This window comes from Kogia breviceps, chromosome 19 (assembly GCF_026419965.1).
Source record: "Kogia breviceps isolate mKogBre1 chromosome 19, mKogBre1 haplotype 1, whole genome shotgun sequence".
Taxonomy (NCBI): Eukaryota; Metazoa; Chordata; class Mammalia; order Artiodactyla; family Physeteridae; genus Kogia; species Kogia breviceps.
The window spans coordinates 7,364,180-7,370,179 of NC_081328.1; the positions used below are offsets into that span (position 1 = coordinate 7,364,180).

A 6,000-nucleotide genomic window follows, 5' to 3' on the forward strand; every position below is an offset into this window, starting at 1 on the left:
AAAATGAGCTATCACTGGTCTACATGTCACACAGGGAGAAAACTTAGGGGACTAATTCCAAGAGGTGGTGCGGGATGAAAACAGACATGGACCGTTGATTCCAAACAGATTGAGTAAGTGCATGGATTATTGAACTAAAGTAAGGTATTAAAGGAAAGTAGGAGTGTAGGCGGGGAGGGAGGCGACCTCTCCTCCACCGATGCTACCATCAGGCAGGGAGTACCACCAAGCTAGCCCCCAGAATGATGCCAGAAACTAGGCACAAGGCTGGGTGGACAGGACCTAGCCCAGGGAGCTACCTCCTTGCCTCTGGCTGAGCGCCTGGCTTATGAGGGATCCCAGGTCCCTAGACCTGTTTGCCAGGAGCTGCCTGGGTAGGCGGGGTGGTAGGGCGGTGCAGGCTGGGATTGTGCTCCAGGCATACACACTTCCGGACCTTCACGCCTCCGTGACAGTGGTTGCTAGGGACTGAATGGTTGTGTCCCTCCCCCCAAATTCATGTGAAGCCCTAAGCCCAAATGCAATAGTATTTGGAGGTGGGGCCCTTGGGAGGTAATTAGGTTATGAAGATGGAGCTCTCATGATAGGATTAGTGTCCTTATAAAAGAGACACGAAACTAATATAATGTGACATGTTAATTATATCTAAATTTTGAAAGGATTCTATTTTTTTTTTTTTTTTGCGTTATGCGGGCCTCTCACTGTTGTGGCCTCTCCCGCTGCGGGGCACAGGCTCGGGACGCGCAGGCTCAGTGACCATGGCTCACGGGCCCAGCCGCTCAGTGGCATGTGGGATCCTCCCGGACCGGGGCACGAACCCGCGTCCCCTGCATCGGCGGGCGGACTCTCAACCACTGCGCCACCAGGGAAGCCCCTATATCTAAATTTTTAAAATTAAATTTAATTACAAAATTTTTTTAAAAAGAGACATGAGAAACATGACCTGTCTCTCCACCATGTGAGGACACAGCAAGAAGGCAGCCATCTGCACACCAAGAAGAGAGCCCTCACCAGTAACCAAATCGGCCGGCACCTTGATCTTGGACTTCCCAGCCTCCAGAACTGGGAGAAATGAACATTTGTTGCTCCAGCCACACAGTCTATGTTGTTCTGTTTATAGCAGCCTGAACTGACAGTGGGCAGGTCATTTCACCCCTCTGAGCTTTGACTTCCTCTTCTGAAAAATGTGGATGGTAAAATTATTTGTCCCTTTCCTTCCTTCCTTCCTTCCTTCCTTCCTTCCTTCCTTCCTTCCTTCCTTCCTTCCTTCCTTCCTTCCTTCCATCTCTTCCATAGATATCCAGGCATATACAAAAGACCCTGACGTGTCCAAAGCCCTAAACAAATATCATTTTCATAAAGTCCTGTGGAACCAGTTAACCCAGTGCCTCTATCATCACCATGGTTACAACAGGGATGCTACCCTCTTGAGAGGATGACAAACTGCCCCAGGCAACAGAAGCTCATGTACAGGACGGTGACAACTAGCACTACAGAAAGATTGGACTTCGGTGTTAATGCACATCAATAATCCTTTCCTAATTACCAATTAATATTTCTAATAAGTCAACAAGCATGACTAATAAGTATCAATAAAAAGTATCCACTTCCGCTTGGGGTCAAGGTAGATCCCTCAAGAGCGGAGTCTCATAACAGCAACTACAGTCGTAATCACAACCATAATCACAGTCACAGCCATAATCACAACCACAGCCATCGTCACGACCACAGTCATAATCTCGATCAGGACGGCAGCTCACATTTACAGAACACCGTGCTCGCTGCCAGGCCTGGCCTGGGAACTGGTCTGCTGGGTCTCAGCCAGGGAGCTTGTTGAGGCGATGGTGGTGGTGGAGAGGCTAGAAGGGAAACTGAGAAGTTTCTCTTCTTGGGAAAGATGGGGGAGGGAGGGAAAGGCAGACTGTAGGCTCCACGACTGGGGGTAACATCTTTCTTGCTCACTACTATTTTCCCAACACGTAGCACAGAGCTTGGCACACAGTGGGCACTCAAGAAGTGTTTGCTAAGTGAACACCGAGGGGCCTAGACAGGGCGTCCCAGGGGAAGGAGCGGAGACTTCTTGGTGTCCAGCAGCATATCTGGACCTGAGGTCAGAGGATCGAATTCTCTCTCCATGAGCCTCTGATTCCCAGCAACTCTCCACCCACATGAAGAAGATTCACACTGCGGGTCACGTTGGCCTTGCTCAAGAACTGAGATGATCCTGGCATCATCGACATACCCTAACCTGTGACACACACACACACACACACACACACACCCCACGTCTCCTGGCTGCAGAGTGGGAGCCAGGCCTCTGCAGCAGGAGCCAAGGACCCTCCCTGGGCTGGGTGCCCTCACCCTGGATCCGAAGGGCTCGGGAGGCGGCTGCCTTCTGCCTGGGCCCCCTCGGCTGGGATCTGATTTTCTCATCATCTGGATAGTCTCAGCAACTCGCAGCACAGGGATGAACCAGCCTGACCTTTCTGGAGGTTTGTTTAAAGCAGAACAATGTTTGTCTTGTCCAAACACTATGAATTACTCCAGAGAATCCTGACCACTTTTACAATCCACAGCTACAAACGGCTCACGTAAATAGGGACCCGTCCCCTCCCCGGCTCCCCTCTGTTCCTAACAGCTCCCCCGCCCCCCCGCCTTTCTTTCACTCTCCCAGGCCTTCCCCCTGCGCCCCTTCACACCTTCTCTCCTCTGAGCCCCAGCCTGGTGAAGGGCAGGTGTCGGGCTGTTCCGGGCGACGGCTGGCACCTGGGTTATCGCTGGCACAGCTGCGCACGGCTCGGGACAGGCTGCTCTGGCCCTGGCGTGGGCCGGGCTTGCCTGGCTAAGGGGGGGGCCTCTGGGCACATTTGTACCGTCTGTGTGGGGCCTGCCGTGCACAGAGTTGGGTCCAGCTGTGAAAGCACGTCGGTAAGAGGAGCCCCCTAGGATTGGGGGTCCAGTGTCCAGTCAGCCTGTGGCCCACTTGGACCATTCCTCGCCTGGCAGGGTGCTCAGCTCCCCTGCAGCCGATGTCGCAGAGACTGCACATTCAGGGGATCCCAAGGCATCTCCTAGAGGTACGCCCCACCCACCGCTGGCCTCCAGTGGGGGTGGGAGAGAGTAGAGGCTGTTCTGCCCACCAAACATGAGCCACAGAAAGCAGGGGGGGCTGTGGTCCCGGGAGGGAAAGGGCTGCTGAGGAAAGAGCCCAGTTCGGGCTGGATTTCCCTAAATATAGTTTCTATCCCACCAGCGTGGAAAGGCTTTGGGAAGCTTGTGGAAAATGTAGGTTTCTGGGCCCCTCCCCAGGCCTACAGAAGCTTGGCGGTGGGGATGGGGGAGCTGATGCTGACGGTTTGAGATTCACTTCTCTGCCTGAAAATCCTCACCAGTTCAAGGCTTCTGACTGACTAGCTGGACGGCACCTGCCAGCCACTTTGGGTCTCAGTATGCCCATCTGTACAATGGCCCGAGAATCTTTGAAAGGCCCCTTCCAGCTCTTAGAATGTGTGGGTTCAAGGAGAGTTGGCTACCAGAACCCAGAAGCAGCAAAGGTGGGAGCAGCGAGGGAGTCCTTAAACTCCGAGGAGAGGTGCTGGTGCATACTTGGGGAAGTGCCCGGGAAGTGTGCTGCCGGTGGGCTGTGAGTGGTGTGTGGAATCCTTCCACCGAGGGCCCTACACTTGGAGCCAAGTGTGATCTCATTCTGTCCTTGCTCTGCAGACAAGGAAACCGAGACTCAGAAGGCAGGAGGGACTGCTCAGAAGTTGCTGAGTGGCCGGGATTCGATCCCGGACACACCCTGGGACACCCATCTGGCCATTCCAGAAACGTCTCTTCCCGCCAGCTACTTCCCTTGTTGTTCCAGCCTCTCAACCCCACTGAGGTTGCACCTTAGGGCCAGAGCTCCTTCTCCTCCCCCGACGGGAGGGTCCCACTGGGCGGAAGGGCCCAGGGCCAAATCGGCCCCGCGAGCTGGACGCGCGGTGAGCCCCTCACCGCAGGAAAATCAAGCGCCAGGAGCTTCAACCTGGAGAGAGCCAAGTCCACCCCGCCCACCCCGGGGCTCCGCAGCCGGGCTGGGGGCGCCGTCGCGCCGTCGCCGCGGTTGGGGCTGCGTCTGCAGCGCACGATCCTCCTTTGCCGGAGGGAAGGGGGCGCCGCCAGGGGGAGGCCCCAGCTTTCAGATCCCGCAGACTTTTGTGCCCAACATTCGCCGGGGCGACTCGAGGTCAGAGGATAAAGCCGCCGTCACCCGCTCAGCTGATGCTCCGGGGCAGGCCCTAGGGTCCCATTAGGTGTGGCAAGCTGGAGGCGGCGGAGGGCACGGCGTCACATCCCCTTCCCCGCAGGCAAAGAGCTGTTGTCGCGGGGAACCCGGAATCAAAGGTCTGGTGAGGGTCAGGACTGCACCAGCGGGCCCTGTGTCTACGATCTCGGCTTGTGCACTGGATTCCATTTGCAATGTGGGATCCAGAAGCTTGCTGTGTGACCTCGGGCAGCCGCGGACCCTCTTTTGCGAACCTCGGCGTTTGGGACGGACGCTCTCCCAGCTCAGCTCCAACGTCCGCGCCTCGGATTAGCTGCGCCTCCTTCTAGTTTAGCATTTGATTTTCTAATCAAGCTCTTTGTCCCCTGCGGCCTTAACCCGAACCCCCTGCTTCCCCGTTTCCCCTAGGGCCCCGCCTGGGTCTCGCTCTCGCTCGACTTTCCCGTCGAAGGCAGTCGAGTGAGTGATTCCCGGGAGCCGAGGCCGAGGCCGGCGGGTCCGCGGCGCGGGCCGTGCTGTATGGAAATGGCCAGAGGAGCCGGCGGGCGCGGCGGCGATTTATTCAGGGAGTGACAGCCCCTTTGAGCGCTCAGCGAATGGCATTTTCTGTCTGTGAAAGCCTTTCTTCCCACCTCTGTTCAGATTAGCCCGGGGGATGAATGCGCCCATTATCCAGCCCGCTGACCATTCTGAAACGCCAAATTAATTACTAAGCACTGAATCAGGCGCCGGGGCCGGGGCACCGGGAGGTGTGAAAATAGCGAGCGACTGGAGCTGGGGAAGGCGAGGGGCGCAGCGCCGAGAGGCCGGGCGGGGTGGCCCGGGGCGCGGGCGCGGGCGCGGGCGCGGCGGGGCCGGGGAGGGCTTTGGCCGGCCGCCGAGCGCGACCTGCCGGCGTGACCGGGCGCCACCGCGGGGCGGGCGGACTGCCGGGGCCCCGGGCGTGCGGCAAGGCGCGGAGGGAGCGGGGGTGGAGGCTCCAGCGGGCTGGGCTCGCCGGGGGCGCGGCCGGAGCGCGCCAAGTGAGCGGGGCGCGGGGCCGAGGCTGGAACGTGCGCCGCGCGCCGGTAACTCCCCGGCCTCATCGCCAGGGACGGCCGCCCCCAGACGGCCCCGGCCCGCGGCCGCCCCTCCGTCCCCTGCCGGGCGCTCGCCGCTCCGGCTGCCCTCCGAGGCCTTCAGACAACTTGGGTGCCGCCCGGCCGCCGTGGCCCCGGCCGAAGCTTCCCGAGCTCAGGGGCCCGGGCTACGCCACCGGGCCCCGACTCCGGCTCGGCGGACCGCACTTACCTCCCGAGGCGCCGGGTCGGAGAGGGAGGCGAGCTCTCGGCGGCTCCAGCTGGAGTGCGCTGGGCGCGGAGAGCGCGCGCCTTTAAGACTCCTCCCCGAGGCTCCGCCAGGTGGTGTCAAGCCGGCCGGGCCCTCGCGGCTGCTCACCCCCGCGGCCACCCTGCTCCCCAGCCCGCCCCGGGCAGAGCCCAGCCGCTCGCTCCCACTCGGCGCCGCGCCGCGCCCGCGCCCGCGGAGAACGGGACGGGTGTGATCTGGGACGCAAGGGTGCTCAGGAGGAAGGCACCCACCCTGCCCGCTCCAGCTTTGGTGGATGGAGGAATCTCTCTTTGGCCGGACGCTGAGGGTGGGGGAGGGAGAGGCGAGGACTGAGAAGTCTTGTCCGAGGACTTCCGATTCGCACCCCGCTGTCAGCTCGCCGGGACGCGCCCTAAGTCCGC

At 59.7% G+C, this 6,000-nt stretch overlaps 1 protein-coding gene across 1 annotated transcript in view; it reads right to left on the minus strand.

Annotated features, from left to right (window-relative positions):
* The window catches only part of NTN1 (netrin 1), a 207,256-nt gene extending 201,666 nt beyond the window's left edge, over positions 1-5,590 (minus strand). The window contains exon 1 of the mRNA XM_067021821.1: positions 5,561-5,590. The gene's annotated coding sequence lies outside the window, so the exon portion shown is untranslated. The remainder of the gene's footprint in view (positions 1-5,560) is intronic.
* Between the last annotated feature and the right edge of the window lie 410 nt (positions 5,591-6,000).